The sequence below is a fragment of the Rhipicephalus microplus genome, chromosome 4, assembly GCF_043290135.1.
Source record: "Rhipicephalus microplus isolate Deutch F79 chromosome 4, USDA_Rmic, whole genome shotgun sequence".
NCBI classification, from domain to species: Eukaryota; Metazoa; Arthropoda; class Arachnida; order Ixodida; family Ixodidae; genus Rhipicephalus; species Rhipicephalus microplus.
Window position 1 is genome coordinate 29,977,326 of NC_134703.1, and position 12,919 is coordinate 29,990,244.

The window sequence follows — 12,919 nt, forward strand, 5'->3', positions numbered from 1 at the left end:
AGGCTCTATAGTTGCTGCTGTATGCGAGCTTGGCTCAGTGTAAATAATTGTGGTATATTTTGTCATTTAGAAGTAATCATAATGCTGTTGAATTCTTGGGTTGTGTCTGAAATGGTTAGATTGCCGTTCCAGGGCTACTTTGAATATATTCGCCTCTCTGAAATTGTACGAAGGGTGTTCTATTTGTGTTCGTATTCGACTAGGTGTCATGACATGTTAGATTCGTCTTTGATCCGATTTTGAAGTAACTTCTCACACCTTTTGTACTTTATTTATTTATTTATTGAATCATTCATTCACTTATTTATTTATTTGTTTACTTATTTATTCATTTATTTACAGAATACTGCAGGCTCTAGGAGGGGCCCAAGCAGAGGCGAATATACAAACAAAATGCCTTCAAACAATGCGAGACACTCACAGAAGTTAGAATATGTCAATAATACACAATGAGCAAAAAATAGCACAATAAATATAAAACAAAAAGCAAATATGAAGAGAAGGAAGTAGCCAAAAACCAAAAGTAGGCACCAAAGTATAGTCAAACATAAAATCTTCACATATTTCAAGTCAAAGCCAGATTAATAAGAGTGCGTGATATGTAGATACTCAGGTACACGCGAAAAATAAAGAAATAAACCCTTTCCAGAAGAAGTTGTGATAGTTTATTAGACTGTGGATCAGGGAACATGAGATAACCAATTAATGAAGGTATAAATATAGCACATGAATGACTGTACTGTCAAATGATTACATGTTCTAAAAGATCGGCGTTATAAAGGTGTGAAAAGGGTATGTTGTTCCAATCTGTTATGGTGCGCGGAAAGAAGGAGTATTTGAACATATTAGTTCTTGTACGATAAGGTGTTAGAAAGCCAGTGTGACGATGCCGGGTTCTACGAGCTGTAAGTGGTTCTAGATAAGGACTTGCGTTTATAGCTAATAGATTATTTTTGAGTGAGAACAGGAATTTCAGTCTCTGGACTTCTCTGCGTAACTGAAGTGGTTGAATGCTATGCTGTGCCATCAGACTAGAGGGTGAATCACAATTACAATATTTAGAAAAGACGAATCTCACAGCTTTACGCTGTATCATTTCGAGAATATCAATATTAGTTTTGGTGTATGGATCCCAGACAACGCAGGCATATTCGAGTTTAGGTCGAATGAGTGATGTATAAGCCGTTAACCTAGTACTAGCAGGTGTATGTTTTAGCTTATGTCTGAGAAGTTTTTTGAACGAAGAGTTGCATATGTTAGAAATGTGAGTATTCCAGCTGATGGTGTTGGTTATTGTGATTCCCAGGTACTTATACTCGCTGACTTCTGTAAGCAGCTCGGAACCTATTGTTTCTATACGAACGGCAGTTTCTCTACTTTTTTTGTTAGTTATTGACATACAGACTGTTTTATTGGCATTTAATTTCATACTCCACTGCCTACACCAGGAAATATTACTTTGAAGATTAGAGTTATTAAGTGATACTTGATCTTTAGGGCAGTTAATTTCATCGTACAGTACACTTTCACATCTTATCAAAATTGTGGTAAATATGAAACGCTTGCATATACGCTTAAATATAAGCTGCAAAACTATACATGAGTAATATGTAAAGCAATCATACGGGCACATGGCGGATTCTGTTTACCTATCAAAGCGCAATTTTCCTTCTTTAGACGACGTCACTTGTCTCCTCGGGTGCGCTGCTTATTCTTCATACCAGACACAAGGTCATGCGTTGTCGGCGTATTTTTCTATAAATCGAGGTACGTGACCACTGTGGATTGCATGATGGGTGTCTCATTACTCGTTACGCGTGTTGGGTGCCTTGATCGCCATATCGAAGAGAAATATATGCGGTCACAGTACGCGGTTGCGTCTGTGTACCTTCTCGAATCTATTGCCCTGTCAACATGATAGAAAAAATGAAAGAAAAAGTACATGTGCCACTGGACTTGCAACTATAGTTTCCTAGCAAAAATTGCGTGGTTTGATTGCGCACTTAGCCTGGCTGCTCCAGACATGCGTTTTAATCGGGAAACACTGTGAAGGTTTCTGAAACGTATCGAAGTTGCCACCTACCACGAAGTTGCCACCTACCACGTATCGAAGTTGCCACCTACCACGTAAGTGTTGTATTAAACAGAACATGGTACCACGTACCATGTTCTGTTTAATACAACGCATTTTTTTTTCTCATAATCGCGCAACGAAAAAACACCTAACTAGAATATTCGCCCAAGTTTACCTATTTGTAGTTGTGCACTTCTTTTTTAAGATGACAGAGATGCTCATCCGAAGGCAAGGACCGTCCGAGGCTACATCCCGCCAATACTCAACACCGCCGTCAGCATATACCATAACTCCACATAGATAAGCCTTTAAGTTCGAAACTGTTTTTTCTGTCCTACAATAATCACGGAAACTGCTTGTACTTTGGCAATTTGTGCCCATCGTCAGATTTATACGCGTAGCGACTCACTCGAGCTGATCTCTCGCTAGCACATATGTTTGTCGTGACATTACTCACATATTTACTACAAGGTTCAACCATCAATTTCATTTCGTTGCCTTCTTAACATGATAGGAACACCAATTTTAATTACGGATGAGAACTGAAATTGCCAAAGCATATTTTAGTGTTATTTTACTTTCAAAATTTCTTTCATACGGTAGCAAGTGCGCATCAAGACAGATCAAAATTACGTTGGTGATGTGCAAAAATAGCTTAAAATCAGCAGCACATTAATTAACGTGACATCAATGACTGTCTTTCAAGTTAATTAGATAGATAGATAGATAGATAGATAGATAGATAGATAGATAGATAGATAGATAGATAGATAGATAGATAGATAGATAGATAGATAGATAGATAGATAGATAGATAGATAGATAGATAGATAGATAGATAGATAGATAGATAGATAGATAGATAGATAGATAGATAGATAGATAGATAGATAGATAGATAGATAGATAGATAGATAGATAGATAGATAGATAGATAGATAGATAGATAGATAGATCAGAAAGGCTGCTTTAGCGACGCACTTGCTGATTCGTAAAAGCAAAAATTATTGCGTAGTGGGCACTTCGCAACTGCACTTTTTTGTTGTTTCCAATGCCTGCAGCACGCATGCAAAACAATTCGATCTCACAAATCAGGCACCGTCCGTTTCATGGCCGATCCCGCGTGGTGGGTTGCGCCAGGACTCTGAGGAACAACCAGCCAACCAAAATCCTATAGGACAGTTTAAAAGAGCCATATGTTACGCGTACAGGCGTTGGTTTACTCAGTATACGGCACGGTTGAGGTATCCGCTGAGAACCGATGCATGCAGCAGCGTAGGCCCGACTGGACCCGATTGCGCTCTCGTGTTCTACTCATGAAGGCCAAGTTCAAGCGTCCTTCAAGTTTTTCCGTGATTTTATTTTTTCATTCTATTTGCCGAAGTGCATGATCAGTGTGTGCAGAGTTCCGATGTTTACGCGCGCAACACCATCCAAAAAGCCTTCAACATTAGAGCGTTTGCGCAAGCATATCAGTTGATAATGCATGTACAGGTAGTGAGAAGAAACGTACGCCACCTGACCTTGAAGTCAGCCTGAACTCATGATTAACCCAATGCCCCGATCAACGACGCACAGAAAAGACGTCATGACCTTGAACATGCGCCTTGCAAACGGTGATTTGACCGACGCGAATCCTCAACGCGCAATCTCTTGCCGTAGTTTCTCTTGTGGGAGTTTGCTTGTGCTTCTATATACTTCCTTGCTTCATAATGAACCAAATCGCCCAAGAAGTGTTGGTGGACCTCATGATATATGCGTCTTTCTCCTCCTCCAAATGAACTGAGACGGTAATTTGTAGATGGGTGTAGTGGCACAGCTCAGGGGCGTAGCGAGAAAAATATTTTCCGCTAGGAGGGGGCTTTTTCGACCTTGCATACCCCAATGGCATAGCTATAAGAACAGTGCATAAACAGGACACAGAAAAGCGTTACATTACATACACAGGCGCTGCCTTCCAAAGAAATGTTTTTCTTCGCGAATGCGGAGTGTATACCCAGAAATGCGATGTCTCGAATACTTTTGTGTACGCACGAACAAGCCCGCGTAACCATCATTTCGACGTAGCGGCTAAAGACGTCTGCTATCATTAGATGGGAATACAAAAGCCCGTGAATGACTAGAGGTTACAGGCTTTTGATAGGAGGCTTCTCTTGCAGAATTGCAATTTCCTTATCAAGTAACTAGATCGGCGGTCTAGTGACGCATGAAGGGTTAAGGCCAAACCACATAAGCGCGAAAATGCACGCGACAGCGACGCGACGTAGATCGTCGTCGCGCGATCAGTCGCTAGCACAGGCAAACCTCATTCACGCGACGGCTTCGGCGAGCGAATTCCACTGTTGCTGGCATGAGGCCGTCAACTCGCACCAAGAAAACCGCGTAGCGAGCGGTTTCCAATTAAAAAATAAGATATATTGTTGTGTAATGGAACGGAAAGTGTTTATTATTGCCTTGCAGCATTTTTATATGCTTATGCGTAATAAACATTGCGTTATTTCTTGTCGCGCATACGTGACTCGGGCAGGGTCACGTGCACCTATGTAGTCTGTGTCTTTTCCGGTATTTCGCTATTGGCTGCTTGAGCCCAGCACTTCCGGGCGATGAGCGACGGTTTCCAAATCTGGAGAACCGAGCGATCGCGCGAAAACGAGCACGCGACACGTCGCGCGAACGCCCTGTTTCGTCGCTCATAGCGTCGCTCGTCGCTGTCGCGTGCATTTTCGCGCTTATATGGTTTGGCCCTTATGCATGAGAATGATGAATGCTTCGATACTCTCGCGCATGCGCTGACCGCATGCTTTCTGACGGCCGTGTCAGTGGCTTGGTTGAAGGGTGTCTTTGTACAGCCTTACACGCGCTAGACAGCCTTGCCCCCCCCCCCCCCCCACCCCGTATTCTAGAACGTCCCTTCGCTCAACGCTGCACCTTCACTTGAGAAAGCCGATGGAAGCGCCCTCCCTTGGCACGGAAAGTCACTGCATATCAGCAATAATGTGGTGCGATTCTAGAGCAGTCATTTGCAGCCGAGAAGTGGCGCAGTGTTCAACTCTGTCTAGTGAAGGGTGAAAGTCGAGTCGAGGAGCGTTTGTGAATACGGGGGATATACTGACCGGCTGCAGGGGATATATAAATAGGCGTTCATGTGTGGGGTCGTGCGCAGCGCGGTGCAGCCGCCTCTGCAACCTTCACCCCCCCCCCCCCTTTTGTTTTATCCCCGCAATGACTGAAAATCAGAAACACTACTCCATATTCTCTTTCTCCGAGGAGCCCTCTTAATAGAAGACGTGCCCGTTATAGTTAGCAGCGTATGTATGTACATCGTATGTGCATCAACACAAGATAACCAGCGAAATCTTATACAGTAAAAGTCAAAAAGGAAGACGTTCATTGTATACAGTATCTGCAGCTCAATTCGAAACCAGCTCGTGGTCGTCAGAACTTCGTGGAATTCCCAGTGTAACGTCGGATGAGTTGGTGTGTATTTAGCTTAACAATATATTTGCGGTGCAATCGAGAACGAGCAAGAAAAACAAAAGGGCGCCCTATCCTGTCTCCTTTTGTTTTTCTTCCTTGTTCTCTGTTGCGCCACAAATACCTCCTTAAGCGTAGCATTAAGGTCGCCTGATCAGAACCTAAACATACGAAGCACTGGCGAATCAAAAGGGAGCATATATATATATATATATATATATATATATATATATATATATATATATATATATATATATATATATATATATATATATATATATATATATATATATATATATATATATATATATATATATATATATATATATGAGCTATGCTTAAAGTATGGTTCAACCACCCTTACACCCTCCCCATCCACGAAAAAAGAAAAATTGTGGAAACACCGTCATTATATTTCAAGGCGATAACGATCTGATAGTTGAGGCTTCCGTCTGCTTGCGAACAAGCTACGCGTTCATTTTGCAACGCCCTTTGCTAGCACTTGACCAGCATCTGAAGCCCGCGTTACTGCCCGTGACCCCATTTTTCCCTTATCCTCTCTCCCTATCTCTCTCTCTGTCTCTCTCTCTCTCTCTTTAAAATCGGTTTGTGACGGCTACAATTGCCTCGCTTATGATTTGCCCATTTGTCTGCAGCACGATGCAAGTCACTTTTTTCACGAAAAGTTCGATGGATCTTCGAACAATTCAGATTTCCGCATGGGGTGGAGAACTGCGTCGACACGCGCCAGCAGGATTCGTATACATCGCAAACAAATTATGTTCAGCGCGTCTAATTTTCGTTCAATTCTACGCATAAAATCACACTCGTGTAATCACAAGCACGGACATCTCATCTACGAAATACTGCCGGTGTTCACTGTCCCTTTACAATATTTGTATCGCGAGAGCAAATAAGGAGCACTGCAACATACTGGGTGACTTTTGTTGTTAGATGGTACAGAATAATTAAAAGAAACTGCCTGAGACAAAAAATAAAAATGCAGCAGCTCAGCTCGATTACGCGAATTAGCAGACGTCACTTGTGTGAGAGACTTGTACAGAAAATTAGCAGCAAACTACTAATTAACTTTACAATTAAGGCACAGGCTGCAGTTTACGAAATGTTCAGGTTTACGGCGTAATCACCTTGAACTAATTCTTGGGACGTGACACAATTTTTTAATGCCCAAATTTTGTAGTAAAAAGCATGCAGAGTGAGTTCACTTCGCTGCTGCACAGCATAAAATGGCGTTTCAATGAAAAAGTAATTGAAACATTAGTTGAGCATTTTAACCCTAGCATGACAGTGTACATCGCAAAATCTCAGCCACCTTCAATATTGCCCCGCCGCGGTGGTCTAGTGGCTAAGGTACTCGGCTGCTGACCCGCAGGGCGCGGGTTCGAATCCCGGCTGCGGCGGCTGCATTTCCGATGGAGGCGGAAATGTTGTAGGCCCGTGTACTCAGATTTGGGTGCACGTTAAAGAACCCCAGGTGGTCTAAATTTCCGGAGCCCTCCACTACGGCGTCTCTCATAATCATATAGTGGTTTTGGGACGTTAAACCCCACATATCAATCAATCACCTTCAATATTTTTCTATTTTGTTCAGGGCTGCCTTGCAAATTCAGTGCCTATGATTAATTATCGGCAATAATTGTCACATAGTAAATAATTAGGTTAACCAGAGTAGTAAATTAGTTTACTACGTATTTATTTATTTATTTATTTATTTATTTATTTATTTATTTATTTATTTATTGTGCTAGTAATGTGTTTCGCCCGGTAAATTCAAAATCAAGAACTACAGTTATGCTATCAAAGACGATTTTTAGAGACCGAACCTGGCCAGAACGTGTAAATAGATCCTGTTGGGAAAAAAAAAATGCCGTAGTTAAACTGACACACTCAAACATCCAATTTCACGATTTGAATAAGGTTACGTTTTCAAAATGCGTTTAAAATTTAAAAAAAACTTCAAGTCACGCAGTGGTATGCTGGGCGGTCGTTCTGCTTGCTGTACGTACAGTCTGATCCTCCAATGCGCGCCACAAGATGGCGCTGAAAATGAGAGAGTGTATTTTATAACGCGGTGCTTACGAGCTAATTGTTCAAAGCAGCGCGAAAAACAAGAAGTGCATGGACACTGCGAATGCTTACTCGCAACTTACATATTATTAGAAGAAGCACAAAACTTAACTTTGTGCTGCTTTGAATAATATGGGACCACACCAACTATTACTAGCACATACGTCAACCTTGCTTACACGGTACAGGCAAAGTTGACGTTATGAAGTGGTGCGTTCGCACTTTGTGCATGCATAAGCAGCGTACCACAGCGCACAAACACGAACCGATGTCGCGTCTCACCTCAGCCTCAGGATGAGTAGTCACCGCAGATCGAAATATTTTTAAATGTTTCAAGGTGCTTACCACTTTACCATTCCGTGAATATAAACATTCTGACCGTTTAGCTTTTCGTCGCACTGACGATGACAGCCGGCACCATAACAATTGGAAGGCGGTGTATTCCGTGTATTGCATAAGAAAACACATATACACATATAGCCAGAGTGAGAGACAGGTGGACGATAAAGAGTGGATGCATTACGAACGAGAGCTATCAACTAGGTAAAAAAAAAACGGGTTTTCCTCAGCGCACATGCAGGCGTTTCTCTAAGCATCCACAAAACAAAGCCCGAGCTGCCTTACCAAGGCCAGCCGTTCGCATGACCAGGAAGTTCGGTTGTTCTTGCAATGCGTCCATCACCCACGCCAACTCCAAATGGAGGCACGCAGTAGCAGGAACTTGCGCAATCGCAAAACCTTTTAACGTCGATAAACAGCTGCTAATGGGCGTTTACCATCGTCCGCCAAAATGCTTAACGACGGGAATCAGCGGTCATACATTTTCTCTACTATGGCGCCTGCTACTGCGTGCCTTCAGAACATGCGCATACACGCTTCTGAAAATAAAAAAATAATAAAAAAATCCGCGCAGAATCTTCTCTAGGAGTTGTCTTAAAGGGGCCCTACAACACATCTTTAAGAAAACATCGAATGAGTTCCCTAAGGAAATTCGTTGCCTTACGAATCAACGATAGTTGTAACGCAAGAACAGAACGACGACAAGGAGACAAGAAGGACCCACGCTTCTAACTTACGAATAGACCACAGGTCCACAGTAAAGATGTTTCGATCCGCGTAACTACGAGCGTCGTTCTGAGATATTTGTCACCCATTTTAGTTGCTTTCTCTGTTCTCTGGTCCAGGCTAGCGCGCTGCAGGCAAAGAAAGGAGGAATGTTACGTGAGAAAGTTACGTCACGCGATCGTAATGACCTTGAACACTTTTTCTTACAAAGTGTGATCGGTAGCGCACGCGCGGTCACGTGGCGGCCTTGGTAACTGTGCAGCTTACGACATGGCCTCCGAAATAGAGAGTGCACGGCGGGTTCTCTGCCGCGCACTCTCTAATGAATTCCAGACCACGTGCTTCTGCTACAGTGTTTGGCTCACGTGCTCTAGTTGCAGAAGCCACAAGCATAAGTCGGCAAAAAAGAAATAAAATAAAATACAATGGAGCTCGCCCAGAAAATATAGTTTCCCCCGAGAGCTCACTTGGACTCGTGCTCATTGAAATTTTTTGCTCAGACGGGCTGATTCGGACTCCTCCTCAATAAAAATTTTCTCAACCAGACTCCACCCATTATTCACTCCACCTGCCATACCAACTAGCCAAGCTGCCACACTAAAGACTTACCGTTCGATCTGAGTCGACTCAGGAGTCTGTTTGCCTATGTTCAGCTTTTATGACTTCAGTGCTGTATTTCTTGACGAATTTCGATCACGTATCTTTAGCTACGATCTCGTAGATTTAGTGATTAGTAGTTCCAATCCAGTCACGATATTGTGATTCCGATAGATGAGTTAAAATACTTTATTGAGAACTTCCGGAGTAATAGATTGCGTGGACGGAGTCAAGGCCCCTTGGCTACCCGTAACTCACGCCTTTGGCCAATAGAAAATTATGGACCATCTCCCCGAAGCGAATAAAGATGAGATGCGAAGCAGCAGCGGTGCACACGTAGTTGACCCGGCTAAAACTGGCGTCAACGCGGGTGCTGGAAGAGCGGTTTGATGAGAAATTTGGTGTAGCCTTTACCCAAGTAAAAGTTTCTTTACACGCAAAGACATGGGAGGTGGGTTGCGTTTCATGTAAGTTTCATCGCAGATAAACGAGCCGAAAGAGAGTTTCCACTGAACGTTTGGTGGAACAATGCGGGCGGTGGACAGGTTGAAGCGAAATAGAAGTGCATTGCGAGCGGGCAGAGTAGCAACACCACCTATAGTTGTTTTGGCAGAAGCCGGCAGCTATTGCGGGTGAGGGTGACGTCAACGCGCAGCTGTGACTTGACCTGCTTGGCATCGTTCCAACAACTGCGGGGGGGGGGGAGGCGGTGCGGCGCGTTGGCACGGAGACACGGACGGACAACGTTATGCAGGCTAGTAAAAAAACTGCTTCGCATCTTAAATATTGAATGGGCGCAGAAACGCTGGTGCGTTGAAGCATGAACGAGAGCCGCTACGAGGCTCATAGTAATGCTGAAATTGAGTAGCCCTCACCATAAGTCGGCACAAAAAATGTCATGCTCACTCAATAAATAGTTTGTGCTCAGGACTCACCTAAATTCTCCTCAACCGGACTCAATCGGACTCAGTAAAATTTATGTAGGCTGCACTCACCCCTACTCAAACTCGCCAATCACTCGGGCTCAATCAGATTCACGGCTCCATCTGAGTCTGATTCCGTGCGAGTCGACTCATTAGTGTACGAGTGTAACGAGTGGCAACATTTTCTTACGAAGTGCTGAAAAGGTGTTGCAGGGTCGCTTTAAACTCGTGATCGCCTTCGAAGCAACGGGGCCCGGGTCACAATGCTGCCCCGCCAAAGAAAAAAAAATGTTTCGTTCATTTGTTTCTGTACTATAATGACCGTCTTACGCGACAGAGGGCCAAAATCTGTTTTCAGTATCCGTTTTCTTTCATCGTGGGGGTGGTCAAAACTATTGCGCAACTGAAGAGAGAGACCCACCAAGTTGTGCTTTCCGGATGTATGGTAAACGTATGTCTAAAAAAATATCAACCCAGGTCATCACTGCGCTAACCACGCTAGTGTGCGCACAACGACGCGGAGAGATAGAAAACATTTCTCGAAAGAAGCTTGTGAGTGAAGGTGGGAGGGTCCCTTGTTCCAGGAACCCTCTGGCTTGGACAGCCCACCGAGCTCGAGCGACGAGTTGACGCTGCTCGACCAGGTGCGGCTGCGAGATCACAGCCTCCCACGCTTCACTGAGTGAGTGAGTGAAACAACTTTATTGACGATCCGGCATAAAGGGGGAAGGTACTGAGGAGGTCCGCATCTGGTGCTGCTGCTCGTAGTCTTGGGACGCTTACTTTGCACTGCAGTAGGAGGTGCGCCAGAGTGTCTGCCACATTGCAGTGAGGGCAGATGTAGCTGTGCAACGTTGGCCTCATATGGTGCAATAGTACGCCGTGGGTGAACGTGTTGCTTTGAAGACGCCTATAGTCAGTCCCTCCGTCTCTTGTGAGTTTTGGATGTGGCGGAGGGTATAACTTGCGTTCGAGCCGATAATGTTGCAGTAATGCATGGTACGTTAGTGGTATGGCTTCTCTTGCCTCTGATTCTGTTGTTGAGTGGGAGGTGCCTCGGATCTCGTATGGGAATGCCCGGTTGACGCATTCGCGGGCTGCGGTGTGTGCCGCTTCGTTTCCCTCGAGACCTTCATGACCCGGAATCCACATGATGCATGTGTAGGGAGGAGGATTGTCCATGCGCTTTAGTAGCCTAATCGCCACCGTGGAGATTTTGCCTTTCAGGTAGTTCCATGCCGCTGTTTGTGAGTCAGTAAAGACCACGATGATTCCTCACTCGTCTGGGTGGCGAGTGCTATAGCAGCCTCTTCAGCTGTTTCCGCACGTTTGGCGAGGATAGTCGCCGATGCCAGTACCGCGCCCTTGTAATCTGCGACGGTAATCGCGAAGGCATTACGTCCCGGATATTTGGCTGCGTCCACGTATCGCGCCTACGGGTCATTGCTCTGCTTTTTCCGGACCATGTTAACCCTGGCGAGCCGCCTTTCTCGGTGATGCGCGCGAGTGGTTCTTAAGATAGAGAAAGGAAGAGAAAAGTGAGCCCCGTTATTGTCTGGTTCAGTGAGCGACACCGCCACAGGGCTCACAAGGGATGGGGGTGAGGAGGGATAAAAAGGGTAGAAGTAAAGGTGTAGAAAAGAGGAAGAAGAAGCAACAACAAACTGAGGGGATAGGAGAGACAGGAAAGATGGAAGAACGGTCACTGGAGTCCGAGGACGGGGTACACTTGCGAGAGATGTCGGCGTCTGCAGATGGCGTAGAGCAGGTCCAGTAGGTCAGAGCTACACTGTCGTCGAAGGTCGTCGGCGACAGGAGGTGACGTAGGGCGAGCCCAGTCGGCCAGAGCTACGATGACGCCGAAGGTCGTGAGTGCACGGAGCGCGCGGGCGCACAACCGGTCGGCACGAAATCCAGCGAGCGACCTCGGTGATGTTGAGGATGCATGTTTCGAGGGATCTGCTGATTTTCAAGGTTTTCTCGCAGCTGTGACGGTGTTTTGCCTTTGCGTTCTTCGTTGGGTTCAACGACGCGGAAAACTTTTTTTGCTCAGCCACCACGGCGATTGAGCGAAAAGTGGACGCTCGGGAAGAGGGGGTGGGGGTCGGCAGTTTCAGATGGGAAGTAGTTCTAAAACTATCCTGTGTAACGCTGCCCCTCCGTGCGTCCATACGAACACGCTGCCCTCGCCGCAGGTGTTGGAGCGGTGCCAAGTAAGTCACGCCGCAGCTGCGCGTTGACGTCACTCTCCCTCGCCTGCCGCGTGCTCGCTGACGCCCGCAGCTGCCGCTTCCGCCTCTCGCTCCGCTACCGCGGCCTCCGCTCGTGAATGTTCCAGCGCTCACCTCAGCACCCACGTTAGCGTCGTTCAATTCATGACGCCACCCGTGCGCAATGCTGTCGCTTCGCATCTCATCAGGATTCCCTTTGAGAATTTTGTGTGATTTTTTTGTCATGGAGGCTCAAATGGCCGTCTTTTAACAGCGCTCCTCGATGATGCTGAGGAGGAGGGAGGGGGGAGTGCTGTTGTAGCTCGGGTGGAGGCCAAGGACTTGTATATGGTTTGAGAGGGGCAAGTGTTCCTTTCGCACCTCTCTCCCGACACCCATGCATTGACGCTACATCCTTACACATCAGGGAGCTTTAGCTTAAATGTATGCGTTGCTGGACTAGTTGGCTCATAATCTTACAACATGGA